The sequence below is a fragment of the Balaenoptera ricei genome, chromosome 20, assembly GCF_028023285.1.
Source record: "Balaenoptera ricei isolate mBalRic1 chromosome 20, mBalRic1.hap2, whole genome shotgun sequence".
Lineage (NCBI taxonomy): Eukaryota > Metazoa > Chordata > Mammalia > Artiodactyla > Balaenopteridae > Balaenoptera > Balaenoptera ricei.
In genome coordinates, this window is record NC_082658.1 from 36,264,146 (window position 1) to 36,276,824 (window position 12,679).

Here is a 12,679-nt window from a genome sequence, read left to right on the forward strand (position 1 = left end):
TTCATACTAAGTCTTTGGTTTTTGTTATATGTTAATAGAGGAAACAGCCATATGAAGGATGTTTCTATGCCTTCTGTAAATTCGCTGTTGAAGACCATCTAATATGTTATTCAGTGTCTCTTATATAAGAAGCCATATGATCAATTATTTCTTAGAATTAAGTGTTAAAACGAAAAAGAATTCTTTGTCTCTCTCAAGTACCTATTTTACTTGCTTTTAGGAGGTAATTAGAGCCACAAAACTCAATTCAGGAAGGAGAGTCATTACGGTTTCCCCTCCTGTCTGCCGTGGTTACCAAGAGGCTCAGGGCCTGGTCTTTCCCTCTGTTGTCACCACTTCCCTTATCCTACTTTCTGAATGGGCCCCATACTCTTCCTCCCTCCTCCTCTTTTCCATACTCCATCCTTGGTCTCTTAGCCATTTGTTCCATTCTTCTCTCCTCTGCACCTCCACTGGTTTGTGGAAAGAAGAGAGGATAAAATAATGTTACTTTGCCCCAGCAGTATGTGACTTTGCAGGGGTCTTCTAGGGAAACAATGCCTTAACCCAAGACCCATAAAAGGATGTTCTTATGAGCGGCTCCTCCAGCCAAAGGAAAACAAAACAAAGAGTTCTCTGAACAAAAAAAGTAGGAAATATATGCTCCAGCTTCCTCTTGGAGATTCTCAAAGAATATTAGGAGAGTTAAATCTAAAAAAGTCCTGAAGTAAAGAAAATAAATGTGTTTGAACACACAGTCCTTTTATATGTGGTATTCAGAAGAATATACTTTGAGAATGTCTGACTTAATCCAAATAGTGGATTCCAGTGGTGGCTCTTTCAGGTACTGGGTCAGTATGAAATGGAGGGGTGGCCTTTCCTGCTTCCCAGATTGGACCAGAGGTAACTGCTCTCTCCTTCAAGACTCATCCCTCAACCCTAAATTACTTCTCCAGATGCTAACGCCATTCAAATATTCCTGGCTCCTACAAATGATCTGCTTATCTTCATCAACTAACACAGCTTCCCCAGCCAGTAGTAACAGGTCTACAGAGCACCTTACCAATCATATTCAACTGTTTCTTTTTGTTTTTTTAACATCTTCATTGGAGTACAATTGCTTTACAATGGTGTGTTAGTTTCTGCTTTATGACAAAGTGAATCAGTTATACATATACATATGTTCCCATATCTCTTCCCTCTTGCATCTCTCTCCCTCCCACCCTCCCTATCCCACCCCTCTAGGTGGTCACAAAGCACCAAGCTGATCTCCCTGTGCTATGTGGCTGCTTCCCACTAGCTATCTATTTTACGTTTGGTAATGTATATATGTCCAGGCCACTCTCTCACTTTATCACAGCTTACCCTTCCCGTTCCCCATATCTTCAAGTCCATTCTCTAGTAGGTCTGTGTCTTTATTCTTGTCTTGTCCCTAGCTTCTTCAGGACCATTTTTTTTAGATTCCATATATATGTGTTAGCATATGGTATTTCTTTTTCTCTTTCTGACTTACTTCACTCTGTATGACAGACTCTAGGTCCATCCACCTCACTACAAATAACTCAGTTTCGTTCCTTTTTATGGCTGAGTAATATTCCATTGTATATATGTGCCACATCTTCTTTATCCATTCATCTGTTGATGGACACTTAGGTTGCTTCCATGTCCTGGCTATTGTAAATAGAGCTGCAATGAACATTTTGGTACATGACTCTTTTTGAATTATGGATTTCTAAGGGTATATGCCAAGTAGCAGGATTGCTGGGTCGTATGGTAGTTCTATTTTTAGTTTTTTAAGGAACCTCCATACTGTTCTCCATAGTGGCTGTATCAATTTACATTCCCACCAACAGTGCAAGAGGGTACCCTCTCCACACCCTCTCCAGCATTTATTGCTTGCAGATTTTTTGATGATGGCCATTCTCACTGGTGTGAGATGATACCTCATTGTAGTTTTGATTTGCATTTCTCTAATGATTAATGATGTTGAGCATTCTTTCATGTGTTTGTTGGCAATCAGTATATCTTCTTTGGAGAAATGTCTGTTTAGGTCTTCTGCCCATTTTTGCATTGGCTTTTTTTTTTTTTTTTTTTTTTGATATTGAGCTGCATGAGCTGCTTGTAAATTTTGGAGATTAATCCTTTATTAGTTGCTTCATTTGCAAATATTTTCTCCCATTCTGAGGGTTGTCTTTTCGTCTTGTTTATGGTTTCCTTTGCCATGCAAAAACTTTTAAGTTTCATTAGGTCCAATTTGTTTATTTTTGTGTTTATTTCCATTTCTCTAGGAGGTGGGTCAAAAAGGATCTTGCTGTGATTTATGTCATAGGGTGTTCTACCTATGTTTTCCTCTAAGAGTTTGATAGTGTCTGGCCTTACATTTAGGTCTGTAATCCATTTTGAGTTTATTTGTGTGTATGGTGCTACGGAGTGTTCTAATTTCATACTTTTACATGTACCTGTCCAGTTTTCCCAGCACCACTTATTGAAGAGGCTGTCCCTTCTCCACTGTATATTCTTGCCTCCTTTATCAAAGATAAGGTGACCATATGTGCGTGGGTTTATCTCTGGGCTTTCTATCCTGTTCCATTGATCTATATTTGTTTTGTGCCAGTACCACACTGTCCTGATTACTGTAGCTTTGTAGTATAGTCTGAAGTCAGGGAGCCTGATTCCTCCAGCTCCGTTTTTCTTTCTCAAGATTGCTTTGGCTATTCGGCGTCTTTTGTGTTTGCATACAAATTGTAAAATTTTTTGTTCTAGTTCTGTGAAAAATGACAGTGGTAGTTTGATAGGGATTGCATTGAATCTGTAGGTTGCTTTGGGTAGTAGAGTCGTTTTCACAATGTTGATTCTTCCAATCCAAGAACATAGTATATCTCTCCATCTGTTTGTATCAACTTTAATTTCTTTCATCAGTGTCTTACAATTTTCTGCATACAAGTCTTTTGTCTCCTTAGGTAGGTTTATTCCTAGATATTTTGTTCTTTTTGTTGCAATGGTAAACGGGAGTGTTTTCTTAATTTCACTTTCAGATTTTTCATCATTAGTGTATAGGAATGCTAGAGATTTCTGTGCATTAATTTTGTATCCTGCTACTTTACCAAATTCATTGATTAGCTCTAGTAGTTTTCTGGTAGCATCTTTAGGATTCTGGTAGCAGCTTTAGGATATGTATAGTATCATGTCACCTGCAAACAGTGACAGCTTTACTTCTTCTTTTCCGATTTGGATTCATTTTATTTCTTTTTCTTCTCTGATTGCTGTGGCTAAAACTTCCAAAACTATGTTGAATAATAGTGGTGAGAGTGGGCAACCTTGTCTTGTTCCTGATCTTAGTGGAAATGGTTTCAGTTTTTCACCATTGAGGACGATGTTGGCTGTGGGTTTGTCATATATGGCCTTTATTATGTTGAGGAAAGTTCCCTCTATGCCTACTTTCTGGAGGGCTTTTATCATAAATGGGTGTTGAATTCTGTCAAAAGCTTTCTCTGCATCTATTGAGATGATCATATGTTTTTTTTGCTTCAATTTGTTAATATGGTGTATCACATTGATTGATTTGTGTATATTGAAGAATCCTTGCGTTCCTGGGATAAACCCCACTTGATCATGGTGTATGATCCTTTTAATGTGCTGTTGGATTCTGTTTGCTAGTATTTTGTTGAGGATTTTTGCATCTATGTTCATCATTGATATTGGCCTGTAGTTTTCTTTCTTTGTGACATCTTTGTCTGGTTTTGGTATCAGGGTGATGGTGGCCTCGTAGAATGAGTTTGGGAGTGTTCCTCCCTCTGCAATATTTTGGAAGAGTTTGAGAAGGATAGGTGTTAGCTCTTCTCTAAATGTTTGATAGAATTCACCTGTGAAGCCATCTGGTCCTGGGCTTTTGTTTGTTGGAAGGTTTTTAATCACAGTTTCAATTACAGTGCTTGTGATTGGTCTGTTCATATTTTCTATTTCTTCCTGGTTCAGTCTCGGCAGTTTGTGCATTTCTAAGAATCTGTCCATTTCTTCCAGGTTGTCCATTTTATTGGCGTAGAGTTGCTTGTAGTAATCTCTCATGATCTTTTGTATTTCTGCAGTGTCAGTGGTTACTTCTCCTTTTTCATTTCTAATTCTATTGATTTGAGTCTTCTCCCTTATTTTCTTGATGAGTCTGGCTAATGGTTTATCAATTTTGTTTATCTTCTCAAAGAACCAGCTTTTAGTTTTATTGATCTTTGCTATCATTTCCTTCATTTCTTTTTCATTTATATCTGACCTAATATTTATGATTTCTTTCCTTCGGCTAACTTTGGGCTTTGTTTGTTCTTCTTTCTCAAGTTCTTTTAGGTGCAAGGTTAGGTTGTTTATTTGAGATGTTTCTTGTTTCTTACGGTAGGATTGTATTGCTATAAACTTCCCTCTTAGAACTGCTTTTGCTGCATCCCATGGGTTTTGGGTCATCGTGTTTTCATTGTCATTTGTTTCTAGGTATTTTTTGATTTCCTCTTTGATTACTTCAGTGATCTCTTGGTTATTAAGTAGTGTATTGTTTAGCTTCCATGTGTTTGTATTTTTTAAAGATGTTTTTCCTGTAATTGATATCTAGTCTCATAGCGTTGTGGTCAGAAAACATACTTGATACAATTTCAATTTTCTTAAATTTACAAAGGCTTGATTTGTGACCCAAGATATGATCTATTCTGGAGAATGTTCCATGAGCACTTGAGAAGATTGTGTATTCTGTTGTTTTTGGATGGAATGTCCTATAAATATCAATTAAGTCCATCTTGTTTAATGTATCATTCAAAGCTTGTGTTTCCTTATTTTCATTTTGGATGATCTGTCCATTGGTGAAAGTGGGGTTTTAAAGTCCCCTACTATGATTGTCTTACTGTCGATTTCCTCTTTTATGGCTGTTAGTATTTGCCTTATGTATTGAGGTGTTCCTATGTTTGGTGCATAAATATTTACAATTGTTTTATCTTCATCTTGGATCGATCCCTTGATCATTATGTAGTGTCCTTCTTTGTCTCCTGTAATAGTGTTTATTTTAAAGTCTATTTTGTCTGATATGAGAATTGCTACTCCAGCTTTCTTTTGATTTCCATTTGCATGGAATATCTTTTTCCATCCCCTCACTTTCAGTCTGTATGTGTCCCTAGGTCTCAAGTGGGTCTCTTGTAGATAGCGTATATATAGGTCTTGTTTTTGTATCCATTCAGCCAGTCTATGTCTTTTGGTTGGAGCATTCAATCCATTTACATTTAAGGTAATTATCTATATGTATGTTCCTATTACCACTTTCTTAATTGTTTTGGGTTTGTTATTGTAGGTCTTTTCCTTCTCTTGTGTTTCCTGCCTAGAGAAGTTCCTTTAGCATTTGTTGTAAAGCTGGTTTGGTGGTGCTGAATTCTCTTAGTTTTTGCTTATCTGTAAAGGTTTTAATGTCTCCATCAAATTTGAATGAGATCCTTGCTGAGTAGAGTAATCTTGGTTGTAGGTTTTTCTCTTTCATCACTTTAAATATGTCCTGCCACTCCCTTCTGGCTTGCAGAGTTTCTGCTGAAAGATCAGCTGTTAACCTTATGGGGATTCCCTTGTGTGTTTTTTGTTGTTTTTGCCTTGCTGCTTTTAATATTTTTTCTTTGTATTTATTTTTGATAGTTTGATTAATAGGTGTCTTGGTGTGTTTCTCCTTGGATTTATCCTGTGTGGGACTCTCTGTGCTTCCTGGACTTGATTAACTATTTGCTTTCCCATATTAGGGAAGTTTTCAACTATAATCTCTTCAAATATTTTCTCAGTCCCTTTCTTTTTCTCTTCTTCTTCTGGGACCCCTATAATTCGAATGTTGGTGCATTTAATGTTGTCCCAGAGGTCTCTGAGACTGTCCTCAATTCTTTTCATTCTTTTTTCTTTATTCTGCCTCTGCAGTAGTTACATCCACTATTTTATCTTGCAGGTCACTTATCCGTTCTTCTGCCTCAGTTATCCTGCTATTGATCCCTTGTAGAGAATTTTTAATTTCATTTATTGTGTTGTTCATCACTGTTGGTTTGCTCTTTAGTTCTTCTAGGTCCTTTTTAAATGTTTCTTTTATTTTCTATATTCTATTTCCAAGATTTTGGATCATCTTTACTATCATTATTCTGAATTGTTTTCCAGGTAGACTGCCTCTTTCCTCTCCATTTTTTAGGTCTGGTGGGTTTTTGCCTTGCTCCTTCAACTGCTGTGTGTTTTTCTGTCTTCTCATTTTGCTTAACTTACTGTGTTTGGGGTCTCCTTTTTGCAGGCTGCAGGTTCGTAGTTCCCATTGTTTTTGGTGTATGCCCCCAGTGGCTAAGGTTGGTTCAGTGGGTTGTGTAGACTTCCTGGTGGAGGGGACTAGTGCCTGTGTTCTGGTGGATGAGGCTGGATCTTGTCTTTCTGGTAGGCAGGTCCACATCTGTTGGTGTGTTTTGGGGTGTCTGTGGCCTTATTATGATTTTAGGCAGCGTCTCTGCTAATGGATGGGGTTGTGTTCCTGTCTTGCTAGTTGTTTGGCATAGGGTGTCCAGCACTGTAGCTTGCTGGTCATTGAGTGAAGCTGGGTTTTGGTGTTGAGATGGAGATCTCTGGGAGATCTTCCCCGTTTGATATTACATGGAGCTGGGAGGTCTCTTGTGGACCAGTGTCCTGAACTTGGCTCTCCCTCCTCAGAGGCACAGCCCTGATGCCTGGCTGGAGCACCAAGAGCCTTTCATCCACATGGCTCAGACTTTTGGGAGGTCTGAGGTCTTCTGCCAGTGTTCAGTAGGTGTTCTGTAGGATCTGTTCCACATGTAGATGTATTTCTGATGTATTTGTGGAGAGGAAGGTGATCTCTGCATCTTACTCTTCCGCCATCTTGAAGCTCTAAATTCTCAACTGTTTCTAATAAAGGTGACAGAAACCCTTTTGCAGAAAAAGAGTGTTATTGGCTTAAGTAACTGGACTTAAGGTATGGCCGAGTCCAGGGACTTGAATTCAGTCATCATATCTGCTCCTTTCTCCTTCTCTTGGCTCCATTTCTGACTGTTCATTGACATCACCTTAGTATCTCTCTCATGTTGGGAAAGAAGGGCGCTGACTACTCTCAGCATACATGCTATGAACTAACAATGCAGAAGGAAGATGGACCCTCTCTGTCTGCTGTTCTTATACCAAATAACGTGGAAGCACTGTGGCTGACCTTGTTGACAAGGTCACATGCCCATCCCTGTACCAAGAGCTGAAATCAGAGTGTTGCCCCAGAGTGATTGCCCAGCATGTGTCATCCACCTGAATACTGGCATATGTCTTGCTTGTTTTGGAGGCATGAATTATCCTATTTTGTTTTAAAATCTGTCTTTCTTAAGAAAAAAAAAAAGCCTTATTTCATTTTACTTACAATTACTTACATCACTTTGCTCTCACTTGCAGTGCTTCAATTTTATTTTTTTTAATTACATCTTGTCTCCACAGCTCTTCCAGGACAAGAATCATGCTTCCTTTTTATTTTCTATTCCCCCCTCGTCTACCTGGTACTCTTCATTCTTTTACTCATTCTATAAAATTGTATTGAATATCTTTTGCATTCCAAGGACTATGCTAAGCTCTGGAGATTTTTTTAGTTAAAAATATAGGATGCTCATAAAATGCTTTACAAATAACTGAACCTCATTCCTTATGACCTTTGCACTGCTAAGAGTGGACCTTATTCTCTCAGCATAGGCATTGTACCATTTTTAGTGAGATAATTATATGACCTTGGGTCATTAATTTTCCCCTTTGGGCCTCAGATTCTTCAAGTGTGAAACAGAGAGATTAACAAGATGCTCTCCGACCTCTAAAATTCTAGGTTTCTAATTCATGGAGAGCCAGATACTATGGGTCAGAAGAGATGCTGCTCTTGAATTCATCCTTAATTATCTCATTCCAACTTAACTTACATCCTCACCCCTCTCAGCATAAGAGGTAAGAAGAAAACAAATTCATTTCACTGCTCCCTCTACCACACATCACTTCCAGATAAGTTTGGTGTACCATCTTAAAGCCATTCACAACCTTCTGGCACATTCATTATTATTAGCCATTTTAAAAGTGCTCTGCAATTTTACCTGGCCCTCACAAACAACTCTTGGAAGCACATAAGATAAGGAGTTGTCCCGTTTTACAGATGAGAAAGCTAAGGTTGAAATATTTAACTACTGTCTTGCTCAAGGTCAAGGAGCTGGTAAGGGTTTCTGAATGGTACCAAGACAGTGCCCTCTCTCAAGCCCATAACGCTGCAGCACAGCCTAGAAGATAGAGTCAGTTCTTGTCATCAAAAGCCTGGATCTCATGAGAACAAAGTCTGTGAACTTCTTAGGATATTTAAGTCAAAAGGGCTTTGGTGAAGCATGTTTTAACCCACAGCATAATAAGGCCTTTGGCAAGGAAACAAGGAATACCAGGAACATAGTGTCTGCAAGGAAAATGCAGCAGAATACCATATATATCAAGCAGCTCTCACGGTCTGGGGATGAAAGAAATTAGAGCAGGGGAAAACTTCACTATGTTTGGGGCCCTCCATTCTGTGAAGTTCTCATTCAGGTCCTTGCAAACTCAGCCATGCTTTCCCTCATTCTCCTAACCCCTGCCTTTCATTTTTAAACCAAAGTGCCTGCAAAAAGAAATCCAGTGCACATGTTTCTGATTCATTTACACTTAATTCATCAATAAGCCATTGAAGGTTTTTACCAGCATGGCCATGCTTGAGTTGAGCACATGTAAACAAAGTAGGACACCTAAGAGCCTAGTGGGCATGCAGGCCCAGTCTGCTTTGAGACCAAGAGACAACGCTGGTTAGCAGAGTCTCCTGGGCTCCATAGCAATGGGACTCCACTAGGGGAGCCCGAAGAAGCTTGAGACACTGCAGCTTGCCCAGAGCCAAGCCCACGTAGTTGTCACCAGAACCAACAAGAAGCAGACAGGGCTGCAGACTTGAGGTAAAGGGGTTACCCTGTCCTGCTCAGCTCCAGAGATCTGGAAGGGTAGAAAAACTACGGAATAGCCCAGAAGGCGATGGTTATCCCAAAGAAAGAGAGTTCTGCTCACAAGGCAGGCATCCCTTACCACCATCATCCCTTGCCAGGACCCCTGCAACAGCCTCCTGGCTAGGGTCTCTGCTTTCACTCTTGACCCCTTACAGCCCAGATTCCACTCTGGCAGAAACCAGAATAATCATTTAAAACAGAAATCATAGTTTGCCTCTTCTTGCTTTAGAAATTTCCAGTGGCTTCCTGGGGTACTTTGAATTAAATCCAAATTCCTTGCCATGGCCAAAATATTCATCAGAAACACGTCTCAGCTGCCCCTCCAACTTCAGACCCTTCTGCTCAACCCCACTCACTCCACTCCAGCCAAACAGATTCTGTTCTCTGACTTGAATGTCTCAAACTCATTTGAACCTCAGGGGCTTTGCATTTGCCTTTGCCTCAGCCTGAACTGTCCTTCCTTCAGATCATCATATGGCTGGCTCCATCTCGCATTTGTTTCTTCATTTAGACATCTCCTTAATTCTGGCTCCAGTGGCGCTTTCACCTTACCTTGTTCTTTAATGTTTAATTTTTTTCTTAGCACTTACCACCACCTGAAATTGCCTTAATTGGGTCTTTGTTTATATGATTATTTCTGTTGACTACCTCCAGAGTGTAAGCTCCAGGAGGTTGGGGACTACTCTTCCTTACTCACCTCTTAATCTCCATGCCTAGAATAGTACATGGCATGGGGTAGTAACTGAATAAATATTTATTGAGTGGATGAATGAATGAATGTCCTTGACAACTACTGTAACTCAGAATCACACATAACCTCAAGAAGGCAGGGAGATGCCTTCCAGTCCTGAGCGGCAGGAGCAAGCAGATCTAGCAGCACCTTGCCTCTGTCTTAGATGAGGTGGCATCAACCCATTGCTCCCAAGCATCTGTCCCTTAAGGCAAATTCTTAAAAGATGCAGCTAGAGCCAGGTAAGCCACAGCCCACATCCCACCAGTGACATTCACTGACCATGTGCCTTTGTGCAAGTCATTTACCCTCCCTGAGCCTGTTTACTCTTTTGTAAAATAAGGATAATAATATCTAACTCACAGAATGTTGTATTATATAAAATGAATAAAGTACCAAACACTGAATCTGATATAAAAAGGTTATTTAATAAATGGGAACTATTGTTACTGGAAAGAGTAGAGGTTCAAAAATCCTAATGATGAAGCAGAGAAACATGGCTTTGTTGCAGTATTAGGACATGTACTTGTCCACACTGGAGTGACCTGGGGAATGTCTCCACCCACCAGTTATATTTTTAACTGGTAGCTCAAGGAGGGAAATGCAAAAGGTGAGTGGAATACCATGTAGAAGGGATCCTAATTCCACACTTCACCCCAACTGTCTGGGAAAATGTTCTTCAGTTTGTTTTCTTTAAATCCCTGCCAGGGAAAACTGATAGATGATGCCTGGATTGGGCCCCTGGTTCAAAAGCCCAGATATTTTTTCTAGAAATAGTTGTTAATGCATCTTAAGAGACTGAGTCATCACTTTGACACAAAAGACAACAAATTCTAACTCCTACAGGACATGTTGCACGTGTCTGGAACTCTGAACCTCTCTGACAAGTACTTTGGGGTTTGCCTTCGTTCTTTCTGTGTATATATGATCAATATACATAAAATATTTTACATGACTGAATTCTTAGTATGTGTAATTTCAGTATCCCTTTGTCATTTAACATAATAGCATGTTCATTTTTCCTTGTAATAAACAACTCTTTGTAAATATCTTTATTTAATGCAAATACAATATTCAGTTCTATGACTGGCTCATAATTTCTTAGCCGTCCCCCTGGCTAAGAAACAACAGTTCAACAACAGTTCAAGAGTTAACCTTTTCAGGGGGACCCTAAAGATGGCAGAGGAGTAAGACGTGAAGATCACCTTCTTCCCCACAAATACGTCAAAAATACATCTACATGTGGAACGGCTCCTACAGAACACCTACTGAACACCGGCAGAAGACCTCAGACTTCCCAAAAGTTCAACCCTTCACCCCTTTACTCTGTGGTAAACTGCACAAAGGTTTTGGCAAGGTGAGATTTCTGATGTGTGAACTGCTGATTTTCGACAGTGAACTCTATGCTGGAAATGAAGTGATACATAACTCTCTTTTTACTATTTCCAAGGAGGATTAAGAATAGGATATATAAGATCAAGATCCATTCCATATGGAAACAGAGTCAAGGATGGACACTCGAATTAAATAAATAAATCAAGCCTAAAGTTTGGTCGTGTGGCTCACAGGGTCTTGGTACTCTGGCCAGGTAACAGGCCTGAACCTCTGAGGTGAGAAAGCCGAGTTCAGGACATTGGACCACCAGAGAACTCCCAGCCCCACGTAATATCAATCATTGAGAGCTCTCCCAGAGACCTGCATCTCAACGTTAAGACCCAGCTCCACTCAACGACCACCAAGCTCCAGTGTTGGATAACACCACATGCCAAACAACTAGCAAGACAGGAACACAACCCCACCCATTAGCAGAGAGGCTCCTAAGATCATACTAAGTTCACAGACACCCCAAAACACATAACCAGATGCAGTCCTGCCCACCAGAAAGGCAAGATCCAGCCTCATCCACCAGAACACAGGCACCAGTCCTCTCCACCAGGAAGCCTACACAACCCACTGAACCAACCTCACCCACCGGGGGCCAACACCAAAAACAATGGGAACTACAAACATGCAGCCTGTGAAAAGGAGACCCCAAACACAGTAAGCTAAGCAAAATGAGAAGACAGAGAAATATGCAGCAGATGAAGGAGAAAGGTAAAAACCCACCAGATCTAAAAAATGAAGAGGAAAGAGGCAGTCTACCTGGAAAAGAATTCAGAATAATGATAGTAAAGATGATCCAAAATCTTGGAAATGGAATGGAGAAGATACAACAAATGTTTAACAAGGACCTAGAAGCACTAAAGAGCAAACAAACAATAAATGAACTTAAAAATTCTCTGGAAGGAATCAATAGCAGAATAACTGAGGCAGAAGAACAGGTAAGTAACCTGCAAGATAAAATACTGGAAATAACTCCTGCAGAGCAGAATAAAGAAAAAAGAATGAAAAGAATTGAGAATAGTCTCAGAGACCTCTGGGACAACATTAAAGGCACTAACATTTGAATTATAGGGGTCCCAGAAGAAGAAGAGAAAAGAAAGGGACAGAGAAAATATTTGAAGAGATTATAGTTGTAAACTTCCCTAACATGGGAAAGGAAATACTCAATCAAGTCCAGGAAGTGCAGAGAGTCCCTTAAAGGATAAATCCAAGGAGAAACAGGACAAAACACATATTAATCAAACTATCAAAAATTAAAAACAAAGAAAAAATATTAAAAGCAGCAAGGAAAAGCAACAATAACATACAAGGGAATCCCCATAAGGTTAACAGCTGATCTTTCAGCAGAAACTCTGTAAGCCAGAAGGGCGTGGCAGGACATATTTAAAGTGATGAAAGGGAAAAACCTACAACCAAGATTACTCTACTCAGTAAGGATCTCATTCAGATTCAACGGAGAAATTAAAACCGTTACAGACAAGCAAAACCTAAGAGAATTCAGCACCACCAAATCAGCTTTACAACAAATGCTAAAGGAACTTCTCTAGGCAGGAAACACAAGAGA